Source organism: Nilaparvata lugens, chromosome 3 (genome assembly GCF_014356525.2).
Source record: "Nilaparvata lugens isolate BPH chromosome 3, ASM1435652v1, whole genome shotgun sequence".
Classification (NCBI taxonomy): domain Eukaryota; kingdom Metazoa; phylum Arthropoda; class Insecta; order Hemiptera; family Delphacidae; genus Nilaparvata; species Nilaparvata lugens.
The window spans coordinates 40,983,382-41,002,499 of NC_052506.1; the positions used below are offsets into that span (position 1 = coordinate 40,983,382).

The 19,118-nt window shown below is 34.6% G+C and overlaps 1 protein-coding gene across 2 annotated transcripts in view; it reads right to left on the reverse strand.

The window, feature by feature from the left end:
* LOC120350428 overlaps window positions 1-19,118 on the reverse strand; it is a 105,259-nt gene extending 86,141 nt beyond the window's left edge. The window contains exon 1 of one of the 2 annotated variants that reach the window (XM_039423798.1): window positions 19,003-19,118. The gene's annotated coding sequence lies outside the window, so the exon portion shown is untranslated. Of the gene's footprint in view, window positions 1-18,998 lie in introns of both variants that reach the window. The other variant, XM_039423797.1, reaches the window with a different exon arrangement.

The following is a 19,118-nucleotide window of genomic DNA, read 5'->3' on the forward strand; positions in this document are numbered from 1 at the left end:
AGAATGAATAAAAAATGTTTTTTAAAATTGTTCGGGGTCGTGGTTCTGGCAGCGGAGGATAGCTAATCAACTACAAATTCTTAGAAATTCTATATGAATAAATTCTAGGCTCTTAAATGCTAAAGCGCTTGTCGGCGTGGCCAATAATTTAACGAAGAAAAAATTTATGTTTTCTGCACTGTAATATTTTCGAAGCGTAGATTGGGGCCCCTTTAAACTTATAACTCACGTGAAATTCCTTGGCGGTCGTGGTTTTCTTCTTTAGATCAAAAATCGTTTGATCGGCAGTGGGTCCAGGCTTCGGTTTCAGCACGTGGGGAATTTTAATTTAAATATCTCCTTCACCTAATTAATTAAGGGATAATTTAACTTTAAACTTTTAATTTATCGATTGCTGAACAAAGATTTACGAATAACAAATAGAATAGCCTAAAATATTGGCTCACAAATAAAACATATAAAATCGAACAAGAATTTTTTACGAATAGGTCTTGGTAACTATAAAGAGATCTGAACGGTGAGGATTTCAAAAGGGAAGTGAAGTCTTTTTCTCTCAGCTTCTTGGCTAGACCTTTCTTCTGAGAATCTCTGTGTAGTAAATTTGCATAAAAATTTGCCATTGGTAGAACGATTGTGACGTAGACATGACGTCAGTGGCAAGCAAGAGAATATAATTCCTTTAATTACAATAATAACTCAGTTTATATAATTCTTAAAACTGCTTAAGCTCCTCGACATAGTTCCTCTTATACAATGCATATGTGCTAGCGTATATGATAAGGCAGGTTTGTTGTCTGATAGTAGATTAACATATGTTGTTTTCAAACGATCACCTTTTTGGTGCTATTTCTATGCACTATGATTGGCTTAGGCTTGCCAAAGAGATTTAATTACCATGTGGTTCAGTTGAAGTAATAATTAATAAATTAATATTCTTATACAATTCTTATTATGTTTGAGACTGTTATAATTAATTTCTGCTGTCTTTATCAATAATATAATTTCATGCTATGACCTAGTTAGTTACAATAAGACCTGACATATAATATAATTTCTTAAATAATAAATAATTTCAACAATAATACAACATTTTATTTTTTATTCGAAATTCTTGGTCCTTTATTGATAGTTTTATAATTTTTAGGAATGATATTATACCTTGCATGAAACTGGCATGACATTTGACAATACTTTGAATCAGTCAGCTGTGTTCGAACTGCTTTAAACATCTGATCGGCAGTAAACAAAGTGTAACCTCAAAATTCAATGAGCAATTCATAAATAATTCGTGCTTTATTTGCAGAATAATTATAATTTTATTGAATAATTTTCTAGAAAATATTCAGTACAGAACGGTACTCTTATCTAATATACAGTTACTGATAAGTAAGCTTTATCGCTCGGTCGCTAACTATTCCTTTAGCAAATTCTTTCATTTTAAAAGGTAATCACAATTTTTCTCTCTTCTCATGAGATCTATTTGAAAGATTCATCACACAAAAGCCCCCAGGATATTTTAAATAGGTAATTGGGAGACGAGTCGAAACAATGACTATTTGAAAAATCCGATATTGTGATGAATACACCATTTCATCTCCTTACTTCTACAAAAACTCCACACTTAACACTAAAACGATATATCGTGCACTTTTGGCTACGAGAAAATAAATAATTGATTGTTCCTTCCATTGGATACAATCGAAATACAATAATTAATGAGGTCTCTTTGGACCCTTCATTAAAACAACTCCACAACTTCCATTCACGGGTGGCTTATGAGCAGACCCATAACTATAACAAATATACAAAATTCAACATATTATCCTCTTAGGATTCAAACAGTATTTGCAACAAATATAGATTTTCATCATTTTTCATGGTTATTACAAGTTTCGACTCTTTGTCCTGGCTTTTACATAAATTGGGTGAGAATGTGATTAACTTCGGTGACTTGACAATTGTCTACCGCTTGATTCGAGCAATTTCTTTTTTACGCTTAGTACATTGTGTACAAACAGGGTTACACTTGAAGTGATTTTCGATTTTTATCAATGCTGGTTACTAATACTATGTTTTCAAGATTATATTTATCAATTTGAATTACAATTCATGATCCTTTGATGCAACAATAATAAATTTTCACATTTGAAGGTAAGAATTTCATTTTCTTTTAAGCTTTTTAGAGATACATTTATATAACATAGAACATGCGCATTTCGTGCAATTTAACATAAATATATATTTTTGGTTGCGTTTTTTACTTATAATTTCACATTAAATAATAGGTTACAATAATTAATAACGATATTGCTTTGATTCCATTAAAATTGACTCTATGATCTCGCACACATTGGTTGGTGTGACAAAGAAAATTATCAAACAGGCTTTGGCTCTGAATAGATTTTTCTATCGATTCTGTATTTCGAGGTTAGATTTACACATTTTTTCAAATAAACTTTGTTTATTTTCTTTCCTCCTATTCACCACTAACTTCATCTGATTTCTAATTTACAAATATTTTCTGTTGATAATATAACTCTTGTTTCTGTTTTTCAGTTGTGCGGATGGTACTAGGCGATTTTTCCTGTGATGACTATGACATGAGGCGGATGGCTTGATTAGGTTGGTAAATTTTTAAGTAGAATTTTTTTGTAGATTTCGGTATTATTCAAGGTCCAATTCCAATTTTTGACTATCCATTTTATCAAACTTGGTTTAAAACGAATGTGCCTGTGGTGTAGATCATTTCTTACAAATGTATTTCCTATTTGTCGGCCTGTAACATGCAGTTTGATATTTTTAAACCTGACATGCCAGTGGTGTCTGTGGGTTTTTTCAAATAATCTTTTTCTTTCCTGCATGCTGGTGTACAGTCTGCTTGATTTTAACCGGACATGACTGCGGTGTAAATAGATTCTTCCTGAGACTATTTTTCTTTTTTCTTGCATGTTGGTACAATGTTTGATGTGGGATTTCAGCCTTATATGACGGCGGTGTAAATGAACTCTATTAATGCTTCTTCTTTTCTGTTGAACTACTATTTTGCTTGTATGTTGTTTTGTTTTGTAGGTTTTTACTTTCAATTGTGATTTCGATTTGTTGTGGGTTTCCGTTTCATTTCTATTGTTTAGTGGGCGATCTTCACGAGTATTGGTTTCACATGTTTCAGGTGCTGTTCGCGGTGGATGGACGATGATGTGGGCGGTCGGCGGTCCGGGCTGCTCTTCAACTTGGTGGGCAATGTCTTTGGATTCCTGATGTCCGGCGCGCGGTGGTATGGGCTGTCCCTCAATGCCATGGATGACGTCTTCAGCTTGGCTGGTGATGTCGTCCGTTTCCTCCTGGCGTTCTGCGGGGTGTGGTGCGATCTCAGTCCTAATATTCTCGGTATGTTGGTCTTTCATACATGTGTCACGTTTGCTTGCCTGTTTTATGATCTCTCCTTCGAGTGTGTCTGCTTTCGCATGCATGGGTTCAGTCTCTGGTCCAATATTGATTCTAATTGTCTGACTTTTCTCCTTGATTTGCCATCCTAACATCCTGCTTCTTTCCACTGCTTCCTCCAACTGTTGATCCAGTTTCTCAAAACCTTGTTCACTTGCTTTCCTCCACTGTTTGATTTCCTTCTTTAATTCTTCTCTTGCTTGTTTGTGTCCTTTGTGTAGTTCTTTACTTGCTTTCCTTAATTCTTCATTTGCTTGTTTGGTGTCTGTAATCATATTGTTTAGTGTTTCATTTATTTGTTTCTTTTCTTCCTTTACTTCTTGGATTTCCTTCTTTAATTCTTCATTTGATCGTGTGATTTCTTCATGTGCATCATTTAATGCTTTCAGGATGATGTCTGTCCAACATAGCGAGATGGGTGTGTGGTCTTTGGTCAGCGGTGGGGATTCTGTAGTATGAGGTACAGACGTCTGGACCTCTGGAACGGCGGTGCATGGGCGTTTCTCCCGCGCGATATCTTCCGTCCTTGAGGTCGCCGATACGGTCTCCAGGATGCGAGGTGGTTCTTCCATAATTTATTGGATGATACAATGATGCGAGTGCAGTGAAACGATCGCAAATATGTGGGGTTATGTGCAAGATTACAAATGAATGACCACAAGTTGAAATAGTGTAAAAAATTCGTTGAATGAAGAAATACAAAAGTGTGATTCAACAATGTGTTCAGTGATGAAGTGAATCAAATCAGCAATATCGTTAACATAAAATGATAATACATACAGGATACACAATGGACATTTATGCGGTAATACAGGTACGCCTCTTATAATTTATTATTATTATTATTATAAATATTTTACTCTTATAATTTCTTGCCGCAATTATAGGCCTATATAGGGCTAGTATTCTTCGCAAAATTTTATATAAAAGCAGCAATGTTCTGCTTGAATTATTCCACAATATATCCGTGATTTAATTTTACTTCCCTCTTTATGCTTTAAAAATTTTAAAAAATGTAGATAACTTCAACCCTCTTTTCCGTAAATTTTTTATAAATTGTTTTAATATAGACCTAATATTCTTAAAATAATATGACTTCTCTTATGGTATTTCTTATACCTATGACTTATAATATGACCAATTTTCGAATAACACAATAATGAAATTCTGAGTTCGATTCTTTCTCTAAAAAATTCATCAATCGATAAATTTCTTTTCTGTTCAAAAATTGAGTATGGTACGTCTGATTATTTTTTATAACAGTGAACAGTTAATATAAAATTTGAAGAAATTCACAACCATGAATTTTTCAAAAATTTTCCCGTTGTCAGCGCTATAGTATACTGAGCAACTAAATAATCCTCGTAGTCGATTATCCACCTCTTCAATGCCCCCCACGTTGGGCGCCAAATCATGTGGTGCTGTATTTACTCGCCTCACATATGTAGAGAGATTTGCCAAATCATGTAGTGTTGTATCTAAATGCCCCATGTTGGGCGCCAAATCATGTAGTGCGTTTTTTTTACTCGCCTCACACATGTAGAGAGATTTGCCAAATCATGTGGTGCTGTATCTAAATGCCTCACGTTGGGCCGGCAAATCATGTAAAGCGTGGTTTGAAGGCTTCACACATGTAGAGTGAATCTTGTACTAAATCAACGGTGTTGGGGTTATAAATTTTGTAACTGCGTGCGTGGACGCTGAGTGTACACCAGACTGATTGATTCACTACAAGATTCAATACAATTGTCGGAATCGCGGGAGGCCTAAACGCTCGCTCACCCTTGATTCTTCTAATGACAGATTGTATAGTGATGAAATTTTTATAAGCAGTGTAGCGATCGCTAAACACTGAAGACGGATATCTTAAAATTATTACCTGTGAAGAATGAGCATACAGAATCATACAGGTCGAGCAAAAATCCCGATGTAGATAATTTACGGGACTGCGTCTCTAATAAGTTCCGAAGGATTAAGATACGGTATTTGAACCAAATATCGTTCGGAATATATTTTGAGAACAGAGTCTTGTCGGGTTTTAAGCTCTATTGTAGGAAATTATAGGATCTCTGGCTGCATCTGCTGTACAACTGATGTATTCGCTCCTAAGTCGAGGTTGGTAACAGATAAAAGCTGATATATGAGCAGGTAAGGACAAAGAATAAATATCTCGATCTGACCCCACTCGCTACATCCACTTAGACCTGTTCCAATATCCAGCTTAATTCAATTATTCCAATGATCGTATTCGATCGGTTCTTGATGATATAGAACGTATCAGACACAATAATTGACAGGCTTAAGAAATAATTGAACTCAGAAAACGAATTAACAAAATTGTAATATATTATAATAAAATATATGATCTCACAGTTCAGATTCAGAATATAATTTACAGATTGAAAGTGGTTTAACATTAACAAAAATGATTAGCAATTTTCTTGTACTTGCATGATACCATGCGTGATTCGACAGAATTTTACAATTGATAAAATTTAACAGTTTCGAAAAAATAGTGAAGAATGAATAAAAAATGTTTTTTAAAATTGTTCGGGGTCGTGGTTCTGGCAGCGGAGGATAGCTAATCAACTACAAATTCTTAGAAATTCTATATGAATAAATTCTAGGCTCTTAAATGCTAAAGCGCTTGTCGGCGTGGCCAATAATTTAACGAAGAAAAAATTTATGTTTTCTGCACTGTAATATTTTCGAAGCGTAGATTGGGGCCCCTTTAAACTTATAACTCACGTGAAATTCCTTGGCGGTCGTGGTTTTCTTCTTTAGATCAAAAATCGTTTGATCGGCAGCGGGTCCAGGCTTCGGTTTCAGCACGTGGGGAATTTTAATTTAAATATCTCCTTCACCAAATTAATTAAGGGATAATTTAACTTTAAACTTTTAATTTATCGATTGCTGAACATAGATTTACGAATAACAAATAGAATAGCCTAAAATATTGGCTCACAAATAAAACATATAAAATCGAACAAGAATTTTTTACGAATAGGTCTTGGTAACTATAAAGAGATCTGAACGGTGAGGATTTCAAAAGGGAAGTGAAGTCTTTTTCTCTCAGCTTCTTGGCTAGACCTTTCTTCTGAGAATCTCGGTGTAGTAAATTTGCATAAAAATTTGCCATTGGTAGAACGATTGTGACGTAGACATGACGTCAGTGGCAAGCAAGAGAATATAATTCCTTTAATTACAATAATAACTCAGTTTATATAATTCTTAAAACTGCTTAAGCTCCTCGACATAGTTCCTCTTATACAATGCATATGTGCTAGCGTATATGATAAGGCAGGTTTGTTGTCTGATAGTAGATTAACATATGTTGTTTTCAAACGATCACCTTTTTGGTGCTATTTCTATGCACTATGATTGGCTTAGGCTTGCCAAAGAGATTTAATTACCATGTGGTTCAGTTGAAGTAATAATTAATAAATTAATATTCTTATACAATTCTTATTATGTTTGAGACTGTTATAATTAATTTCTGCTGTCTTTATCAATAATATAATTTCATGCTATGACCTAGTTAGTTACAATAAGACCTGACATATAATATAATTTCTTAAATAATAAATAATTTCAACAATAATACAACATTTTATTTTTTATTCGAAATTCTTGGTCCTTTATTGATAGTTTTATAATTTTTAGGAATGATATTATACCTTGCATGAAACTGGCATGACATTTGACAATACTTTGAATCAGTCAGCTGTGTTCGAACTGCTTTAAACATCTGATCGGCAGTAAACAAAGTGTAACCTCAAAATTCAATGAGCAATTCATAAATAATTCGTGCTTTATTTGCAGAATAATTATAATTTTATTGAATAATTTCTAGAAAATATTCAGTACAGAACGGTACTCTTATCTAATATACAGTTACTGATAAGTAAGCTTTATCGCTCGGTCACTAACTATTCCTTTAGCAAATTCTTTCATTTTAAAAGGTAATCACAATTTTTCTCTCTTCTCATGAGATCTATTTGAAAGATTCATCACAATACTTATCCGCATCATATAGGTATGAGCAATCCAATTGAAAACAATGCATCAAATCTAATCGTCCGATGCGTGCAGTCCGTCTGATGACGATCTGTGTGCGCTTACCATAAGTGTGTAAAGTTCGTCTTTTAGCATGTATATTCTTCTTCTCCCAATCTCTTAATAATTATAATTGAAATGTCCATATCATTATGTTACTATAGAACTATAATCTAGAAATAGTAACTCTTCAAAACAGTTGTTAACTGGCAACTAAATTAATTATTTTGTCAGGTTGGTATTAAGTTGAGATGACTTCAGTAGGTTGGCACCAAGTTGAAGAACTAATTAAAATGCATTTATCGAGAACAAAATTGATTGGGCACTGCTGCTTCAACCGGAGCTATCTATACCTTGGAGTATAGATAATTTTAATTTTTCATAGAACAAACTTTCATGACTGGAGTTGCTTCTATCAATAAATTTATCCTATTCTATCAAGACTAATTTTGTTTGACATATCGCGAGAACTGTTGAAATAATTTCGATGAAATTTTAGTAATTCAGTATGATATATGGAGGGTATTTTCAAAACTTCAGAAGTGGAATCTATTTGCAAAGAATGAGGAAATTCGACCAAAATTTAACTTGGGCGAAAGAAAGGGGTTTTTAGAACAGCCAAATAGCTGTTGTTGCTTTTCCTAATGTAAAAATATCTTCCATAGAAGTAAGGCGCTTTTCCCATGAATCAATTCTTCCCAAACATTGATTGTTTGTTCTAAAAATATTGGAGAATATGCATAACAGTTCGTTGACTGTCAGTATTCCTCATTAATAGCATCAATGCTCCCCATTCAAACAATGCTGACACATTTATGTGAATCTTACTATAATTTGGTTACTTTAGATCAGACTAGCCGTCAGGCTCGCTTCGCTCGAATTTGTATCTATGTATAATGTATCGTTGGTTGCTCTATGATCACAACTCTCTGTGTTGATGCAATGGCCGATGCCTGATTTTCCCTGTTGTGTGGCTGAATTATGTATTTTCCATTATTACATTCTTACATTCTTTTTGCATACCTATCATGAAGTGTTCAATTTGTCTAAATAAAATAGATATTTTCTTCAATATTGCAGTTTTTATTCAAAAAGTTATGGGCCCAGCAAAGCCCAGTGAAAGTCAGTAAAGTAACGGATGTGCTATGCTGTTTCGTGTATGAGATTGAAGAATGCTACGATTGTTCAATTCTGAAACTATTGAGATACCAACATTGTTGAGTTTATTCTAATTGTGACTGATGATTTTGACTGATGATTTGTCTACGGTATTGACTTAAACTCTGAAAGGTTAGTAATTCATTCTCCAAGTGCTTACAAGTATTTGTTCCACAAGTTCTGATTCTTGAACAAAAATGGCTGAAGCTGATCGTCAAAACATCAAAAAAATTTAACGCTGAAAACTTTCACTTGTGGAAATTCCAGATGAACTCTATTTTCGTGGAAAATGGTCTTCTGGAGATCGTGAATGGCAGTGATGGTAAGCCAAAAACTGCTGGAACTGAATTGTCTACATGGAAAAAACAAAATGCTAAAGCTATGTTCATCTTATCATCCTCGATGGAATATTAACAGCTAGAACAATTTCTAACTTGTGTATAACCGCCGCTTAAATGTGGACTAAATTGAGTGCTATCCAAGAACAAAAGAGTGCTGCAAACAAACTGTGTATGATGACTAAATTCCATGAATACAAAATGACTCTCGGTGACACTGTAGTGCAACACATAACGAAAATTGAAAACCTGGCTCGACAACTGAAAGACATTGGTGAAAACGTATCTGACACTATGATAATGGCGAAAATACTAGGAAGTCTTCCGGCAAAGTACAATGGCTTTATAATAGCTAGGGACAGCGTCGATGAGATCAAACAAACCATACAATATCTGACTGAACGACTGATCAAAGAAGAAAGCAGGATGACGACCACTGAAGATGTAGCTGGCACATTTACGACAAGCCTTCATCAAAAGTATCCTTTTAAGAAACATAATCAAGGTAAACAAACAAATAAACCAAACAAAAATTTCAAGTGTCATTACTGTGGAAAAATGGGGCATATTGCCAGAAATTGTTATAAGAAACAAAAAGATTCTAATGTTAAGAAAGATACTGAAAATGGTAAGTCAAATCTTCAAGCTTTCAATGTAGTTCATGATAATGCTCACACTAATCTGATGAATCTAGATTCAAATGAAATATGGCTTTCTGATAGTGGAGCTTCACAGCATATGAGTTTTCGTCGTGAATGGTTTCATGAATTCACTGAATGTAATTCTGAATCAGTTAGGTTGGGTAATGATTCAACTTGTGAAATTAAAGGCAAAGGTACTATTTACATTAAAAGATTGTTTAATAATGAATGGCTAGATGGTAAATTGGAAAATGTTTTATACATCCCTACTTTATGCAAAAATCTATTTTCAATTGGTACTTGTACTGAGAAAGGTCTTGAACTAAAATTTCATTCCAATAAAATTGACATTTTTGATACAGATTCAAAATTAGTTGCTACTGGTTTAAACAAAGTAATAATCTTTTCAGACTATTATTTAAAGTACAAACAAATGAATTGAATGTTGCTTCATCTGAAAATCTAAAACTTTGGCATGCACGTTTAGGTCATATTAACTGTAACTCAATTAAAAATGCTGCAAAGAATGATTTGATTCTCAATGTAAAATTAATTAATGTTGATAGATTTGTATGTGAACCATGTCTGTACGGGAAACAATCCAAACTACCATTCAAGGCCATTCAACATGATAAAAGTATTAAACCTGGTGAAATGATACACACTGACATTTGCGGTCCAATGACTGAAACTTCTGTAGGAGGTGCAAAATATTTTCTTTTATTTTAGGATGAAAAGTCAAGTTTTCGTCATGTATACTTCTTGAAAAATAAAAGTGACACTTCTGAAGTTTTCAAAGAATATGAAGCTATGATCTATAATAAATTTAATCAGAGAATAAAAATAATTCGATCTGACAATGGTACAGAATACACTAATTCTGCTATGAAAAATTATCTTTCATCTAGAGGTATCCAGTTACAAACTTCTGCTCCCTACACACCCCAGCAGAATGGTAGGTCTGAAAGAGAGATTAGGACAATAGTTGAAAGCGCTAGGTCTATGCTCATTGCCAAGAATTTTCCCAGAAAATTGTGGGCTGAGGCCATCAATACTGCTGTTTATATTTTGAATAGAATTCCCTGTTCACAAATTGACACTACAGCTGATGAAAATTGGTATAATAAGAAACCCCAGCTAACTCACATGAAAATATTTGGATGTGAGGCATATGCTCATGTTCCCAAACAGTTCAGAACTGAATGGGATGCAAAATCTACGAAAATGATTTTTGTAGGGTATGAAAAAGATTCAAATAACTACAGGCTTTTTGATTTGAGAACTAATAAGTTGAAAATTTCTAGAGATGATGTATTCAATGAAAATGCTAATCCTGTTAATGTAAATCAAGAAAATCAAATATTCATTGATCATGATTTGAATGAGTTTGAACCTGTGCATGTAAATCCTGAAAATGTAAATGAAAATTTGAATGAAAATCTTGACATTGTAAATGATGCTGAAGAAAATGTAGGTTTCAATAATAATGAAAATGATAGTGAAACAGTTCCCACTCCTAATATTTGTAATTCAGGAACTTCCAATGAATACAATTTTAGAAACAGAAATACGATTAAACCACCTGCTAGATTCGAGCTTTGTTTAACTTATTATGAGGAACCTAAAACTTATAATCAAGCTATTTGTGATGTAAATTCTGAAAAATGGAAAATAGCTATTACTGAAGAGCTGCAAGCTCATGAAGAAAATAAAACATGGGATATTGTCACTCTACCTGATAATAAAAAGACTATTAACTGTAAATGGGTATTCAAAATAAAAAAATCACAAGAATCCAATGACCCCCGTTTCAAAGCAAGATTATGTGCAAAAGGATTTTCCCAGAAAGCTGGTGAAGACTATCAAGAGATTTTTTCTCCTGTAGTTCGCTATGATTCAATTAGAATATTGTTAGCTATTGCTGTTAATGAAAATTTCGAAATTGCACAATTTGATATAAAAACAGCATTTTTAAATGGTAAATTAGACTATGACATTTACATGAAAATACCTGAAGGACTAGAAATACCGTATATGATGAAACGCTGATTTGTAAGTTGAATAAGTCACTGTATGGTCTAAGACAGGCTTCAAGATGTTGGAATGTATCTTTTGATTCTTTCTTACAAAAATTCAAATTAGTCAAAACTAATGCTGATCCTTGTGTTTATTATGGTACTTTCAATAATGACAAATTATATTTAGCTCTCTATGTAGATGATGGACTACCTAGTATTGGGCAGTTCAAAACGCATTATTGATGAATTTATGCATACTTTGTGTACAACTTTCAAAGCAGCAGTCTTAAAACCAGATTATTTGGTTGGAATGGAAATGATCCATGACAAATTGAATAAAACTATCCATATCCATCAAAGTACCTACATTGACAAAATAATTAATCGATTCAACATGATTGATGCAAATCCTTTGAGTGTACCTGCTGACCCAAATGTAAATCTAATAAAATCTAATGAAAACGAAACCATTGATACAATTCCTTGTAGGGAGGCTGTAGGTTCTCTTTTATTCTTAGCAATGGTTTCTAGGCCAGATATTGCATATGCTGTTAGTATAACTAGTAGATTTTTGAATAAATACAACAGCAGTCACTGGCAAGCAGTAAAGAGAATAATGAGATACTTGAAAAATACTAAAGATTTTGGAATAATGTATAGCAGCAGTGGGAGTGATTTGAAGTTGGAAGGTTTTTCGGATTCTGATTATGCTGGTGATCTCGATACTCGAAGATCGACCACTGGATATATTTTCAAATTGAGTAATGGCCCTGTTACATGGTGTTCAAAACGCCAAGACACTGTTAGTCTCAGTACTACTGAAGCAGAATACATTGCAGCTTCTGCAGCAACCAAAGAAGCTGTATGGATTCGAAAACTTTTGAATGATTTAGGATAGTATAAATTTAGTGATCCAACTGTAATTAATATTGACAATCAGAGTGCAATGAAACTTGTTTCAAACCCAGAATTTCACAAAAGAACTAAGCACATTGATGTGCGTTATCACTTTATTAGAGAAAAGTTTGAATCCAAAGAGATTTCTATTGCCTATATCAATACTACTGAAGCAGAATACATTGCAGCTTCTGCAGCAACCAAAGAAGCTGTATGGATTCAAAACTTTTGAATGATTTAGGATATAAATGTAGTGATCCAACTGTAATTAATATTGACAATCAGAGCGCAATAAAACTTGTTTCAAACCCAGAATTTCACAAAAGAACTAAGCACAAGGATCAAGATGGCGGTTGAAGGAAGTAAGACTTTTTGTGGGCTCTGTAAAAATATCATAAAAAATAACGACGATGCAATCATGTGTGATGTATTTTGTGAAAACTGGTTTCATACGTCATGCGTGAACATTTCATCGGAAAATTTAGGAAAAATTACAGAATTAGGCGAACTTTCAATGTGGCACTGCAAAAGCTGTGAAGTAAGGTTAAAACGTGTTCGAAGTGTTGAATTCGGAGTAAAAGATTTTGTGGATGTAAATGTAAAACTCGACGAAATTGCAAATAATATTAATGTAATAAACCTTGGAAATGTTAAATTGTTAGAGAAAATTAAAGTTTTATTAAGAAATCTAGGTTATTCAGAAAAATCATCTCTGTCTGAACATGTTCAACCTACAGCTCTAACCAAGTCGAACCCTACTTTGAACTACAATAAAAATCTTGTAAACGATGGAAACCTGAATATTGTGCTAGATGAACTCACGAAATTGAGTGAAAATTCACTACAACTAAGTAGAAGACTTGACATAGTGGAAGGTAAGGATCGAAATCTCAAACTCACGAAGCCAAAACTGGTAAGTGATAAAAATAATTCTTTACTTGGCATGCAAACAACTAAAACTGTGAATAGACATCTCACTAATTCACAAAAAACTTTATCAAATAGTAACCATGAGAACAACGGAGATTTTCCTCCTTCAACATCTAGTATTGACTTTCCATCATTAGTGGACAAAATAAAAGTACATCCTTTGAAATTTTAAACATTGACGAAGTTAGTGCCAAGTGTGACTTAACAGATGCATTCTGTGATGATATTGCAATTAAGGACTGTATTATAAGAGAAGATGAGTGGAAAACTGTTACAATCAGAAATGGACGTGGTAAAAATAAGACTTATGCCAAATCTGTCGGTAGTAAATACCAAAAAAATGACAAATCCCCTAATAAATTATCAAAAACCAAACAAACCTACTCTTTTAAAGATAAACCATTACTGGTTGGCTCAAACAACTCCCAAGTCAATGGCCAGGATTATAGCCTAGTATGTGACAAGCTAGCCTGGTATCATCTTGGAAAGATAAAAGCGGGTGCAACTGAGAATAATGTAAAAACATTTTTGACAGATACCTTCCCTGGACTTGATTTTGTTAGAAAGTTGCTAGAAAGCAAAAGTGTGTCATATTGTAGCTTCAAACTTGGAGTTGATTTTGATCATAAAGATACTATCCTTGATAACACTAAATGGCCAAAGTATGCTACTTTAAGACGTTTTTTATTCAAACGCCCTCAGGGAGCAAAACTGATACAAATATGAAAAAGAGCAAAGTTACCATGGATGTGAATAAAGTTACCATGAATGTAAGTAAAGTTACCATCATTGTATTGAATGTTCAGTGTATTAGAACAAAACTCGACCTTCTTGAATTTTTATTTGATGAGATTAATACTGACATTTTCTGCATAACTGAGCATTGGCTGAAAGAGGAGGAATCAGAATTTTAGAGCGACCTAAATAACCTGAATCTAGCTGCCGCCTATTATAGGAAGCACCATACAAACGGTGGTTCAGCAATATATTTAAAAAAGAGCCTGAAATATAAATCAATTGATGTTAATAAATTTTGTGACGAACTGGTCCTGGAGATTGCTGCCTTACAGTTGCTTGAGCCCTCAATGATTGTGGTATCAGTATATCGTTCCCCTAATGGTAGTTTGGATCAATTTTTCGAGAAGTTTGAGATCTTGCTGAAGTTTCTATCTAGATTTAACAAAAAAATTGTTATAGGTGGTGACTTCAATATTCACCTTGAAACCCAGAACGAACTAAGCTCCAGGTTTACATGTCCACTCCAAGAATACGGGCTCTACACTGCCAACCAGAGGTACAGCAGTCCTGGATAACATTGCAACTAACCTAGATTCCTGGGAACTTAAAACAACTGTGGTGGACCCAATGATTTCTGATCACTGTGCTGTTGTGATGGAAGTCCAACCCCTAATTGGCACTGTCAGCGTCCAACCTGAAATAGCATGGAAGGCTGAATATATCTTCAGGTACGGGCCCTAGGGACTTTTCCGCCCTGGGCGAAATCGGCAAACTCCGCCCACCCCCCCCCCCCCACCTGAGGTATCCCGTCCAATAATTGTTTACTTAAAAATTTGCCCGAAGGTTATCAGCTGTTCAAGTTGGAAATTACATTTAAACAAATAAAAATATTGAGGAATAAGTACAGCCAACGAATTCTCAAATAGAGGTATGGAGGGAAAATTTTGGAACAAAATTTTCAACTCCACAGCTCTTCTAAGGATAGTAAGAGGACTAACATATCAAAAGTCCTCACCCCTTTCCCATGTGCTAAAGGTGATTTGAAAGTACCATTTTTTTCATTTTTCGCATATATCTCGGAAACTATGCATCCTATAAACATTTTTTGTACTCTACAAAATTGAAGCTCACAACATTACCAACAAGTTTTGTTCTCTACATTTTTTCCATATCTCTTGAAGTTTCTGAGATATCCGCTCTTAAAGGTGAGACATTTTTTGAAAAAACACTTCTGCCTCAAATTTTTTCATCTTTCTGGCCTTATAATTTTTGAACGATTGATGAAAAAAAATCCGTGCTGATTATGAGCTGATGAAGCATCAAAATGAAGAAAATTCAATTATCTTCAATTTTATGTATATTTCAAATATTTTACGCATTTCCCTACAACTGTTGCAGCAGTTTTAGTGTTGAGAGTAAAATTTCTGTTCAGCAACAATAGATCAGTTGACAATGAAATTTGGAGGGAATGCTTGGAACTCAATTTTAGACTATGCAGCTTTGTTGACACTAGTTTGGAGATGAAAATATCAATAATCCCAACCCCTACATCATGTGCTGAAGGGATGAGGTTGGTTTGAAAGTTGCATTTTCCACTTATTACTTACATGCTTATATCTTGGTAACAATGTGTTATATTGACATAATCAACCTGCATAAAAATTAAGCTTAATAAATTTCCTACAAGTTTTGTCTGGTAGAGGTTTTCGATAAATCTGATACTTTTCGAGATATTCATTATGTTCTAAAGTGATGCATTTTCGAAAACTCAGTTTTTCTTCCATTTTTCGCTTTTTCAAGTCTTATAACTTTTCAACAATTGAAGAAAAAAGAATGTGCTAATTACGAGATTATAGAGCATTAAATTATCTTTTATTTAATGTATAATTCGACTATTTCACGCATTCCCATATGACTGTTGCAGCAGTTTTAGGTTTGAGAGTCAAATCTCAAGATTTGCAACAAGTGACTTTTTTTGAATATCACACTATTCTGTCATCATAAATTGGCAGTGTGCTTCAGTATGAACATTCATATTGGGTAGCTATTGGAACGTCTGTGGAACTGAACACAGGGGGTGTTTCTCAACTTCCTACCAAACAAGAGATATGAAAAAAATGTAGGAGACAAAACTTGTTGGTAATTTTGTTTGCTTTAATTTTGTACAGAGTACAAATATTCATAAGATGCATAGTTTCCGAGATATATGTGAAAAATGAAAAAAAAATGGTACTTTCAAACCACCCCAACCCCTTTAGCACATGGGATAGGGGTGAGGACTTTTGATATGTTAATCCTTTTAGTACCCTTAAAAGAGTTGTGGAGTTGAAAATTGTATTCCAAACTTTTCACTCTATAATCTTTCGTTGACTGGACTAGAACAGTAACACAAAATATCTTATTAAACTATTTTTATGTTCGGAACAGATACAGTACACAATAAGAAAACATAATTAAGACGGTAGCTCTGAATCAAGAGACTGTGAGAGAGTATCAGGCCTATTTAACTTGCTAAGTAATAAAAACTACATTTGCTACAACACGAGTTTGTTCAACACACCTGTTTCATAAGTAGAACTCGTTTGACCTTAGCATAGAAAAATTCATTTTCCAGTTCTTCAATATCTAGGTAGGGACTGAGCTATTTTATGTTCTCTAGACCACTCAGACATTCCTGGGACATTGTTGATCTTAGATATATGTCTTTATTAGCATGAGTTTGGAAAAGCTTCTTATAAAATTTTACTTTGCACATTGAATATTATGAATTTATTATTTATTTGCATTTAAAAATTTTCCGTTTCTTGCCTTTAAAAATTTGCCGCCCTAAGCGGCCGCCCGGTCCGCCCACCCCTGGGGCCGGGCCTGTATATCTTCTACAAGAGAATAGTCCGGGAGGGAGCACATTCCAATACTTCGAGGAGAACTTAAACGCATAAACTGGATGAAAATTCTCGATAATGTAAGACCAGAATTCAGACTTGATAAACTCATCTCAGTCTACATTGACAGTTTTAATCAAGTATTTCCTCAAACGCATATAAAGTCAAAATAAAATAAAAATATAACCTCCAAACTACACAGAGACAAATCCTGGTTTACCAAAGAGCTTTGCAACATGAAGGACCTGGTGACACTCCTCCACTTTTTCTACAAAGCTGCCAACTCACCTGAGCAACAAACTTCATTGTATTCTAAATACGCAGACATGAATAGAAGGTACAGAAGTGCTGTAAATTATGCTAGAAAGAAACACACAGCAAATTACATCAAATCAGCCAGCAATGTCTGCAAGGCCGCATGGAGTGTAATAAATATTCATAGGCCCAAAAAAGAAGAAGTAGAATTCGAACTGAATCCCCATGACTTCAATGACTATTTTACAACAGTTGCTGAAGAGATACAAGCAAGTTTACCAGCCAATGATATGGAACCATCTTTTAACATCATGTTGACACAACACAGAATGACTGAGTGGAAGGAAGTTAGTCCATCTCAGATAGTGAATTTAGTATGAAATTTCAGAGGCTTGAAATCGCAAGACATCCATGGCATATCATGTAATATTTTGAAAGAAACCATCACAATGATTGCTGAACCAATAGCCAGCGCAATGAATGAGTGTCTGAAATGTGGCAGATTCCCTGATATTTTGAAAACATCAAAAACCAGACCAGTTCACAAGAAAGGTGCAGTTGACCAGCCAGCTAACTTCAGGCCAATATCAATTCCTCCCACCATGGCAAAGGTGCTGGAGACTATTATGAAGCAACAAATGGTGGATTACTTCGAAAGTAACAACCTCCTCTGCCAACAGCAGCATGGTTTTAGAAGTGGCCGCTCTACAACAAGCGCACTGATTGCCCTGACTAGCGAAATCCAGAACACATTTGAGACTGGTGATACAATGGCCCTTACACTGTTTGATCTGAGTAAAGCCTTCGATTGTGTTCCACACCAAATTCTCCTAAGGAAGCTGGAAAGGTATGGAATCAGCGGCCTGGTCCTCAACACCATAAAAAGTTATCTTGAAGACAGAAGCCAAGTAGTCTCAATAAAAGGAGCTTTGTCAAGGATTAGAGATATCAAACACGGAGTGCCCCAGGGTTCTGTCTTAGGCCCCCTACTATTCATCCTTTTGACAAATGACTTTGTTCCCAGCAAGGACTCCATACTGTTTGCAGATGATACAACGGTGATGTCTAGAGGAATATCTACTGAACAAGCGTTGGCAATGAATGCAACTCACACACAGGAGGCAAAGAGATGGTTCCAAATAAACAAGCTTAAACTCAATACCCAAATATTCAACACCAAGGACAAATCCCAAATATCAATATGCTCTCTGAAAAACGGAAAACCTGAAAGCCCTACCGAACCAGTAAAATTATTGGGTTTTTGGCTTGACAGAAAATTGAAATGGGACACACACATTTCAAAGACATGCCTAAAACTAGCAAGAGTCCTACATCTCCTAAAAAAACTAAGGTATGTTGTCACTCTAGAATACTTGATGACAGCTTACTATTCGCTATTTCACAGTCACATAACATGCAGAATCCTTCTCTGGGGACATGCTTCAGCCAGCTCGGATATACTATTGCTACAAAAAAAGGCCATTAGGATAATCACATTCTCTGACCACCTGGCACACTGCAGGCCACTATTCAAAACGCTGAGAGTACTTACAATCTTTAGCCACTATGTACTCTGCTCACTCCTATTCATAAAGAACAAAGCAAACAACATGACAAAGAGAAGCAATAACTTATACATACTTACAACACTCGACATGCGGCAGACCTGGATGTACCTCGAAGCAGACTTACAGCAACTCAAAAAAGTTTCGAAATATCAGCACTGCGACTGTATAACCAGCTCCCTGAATATATAAAAAA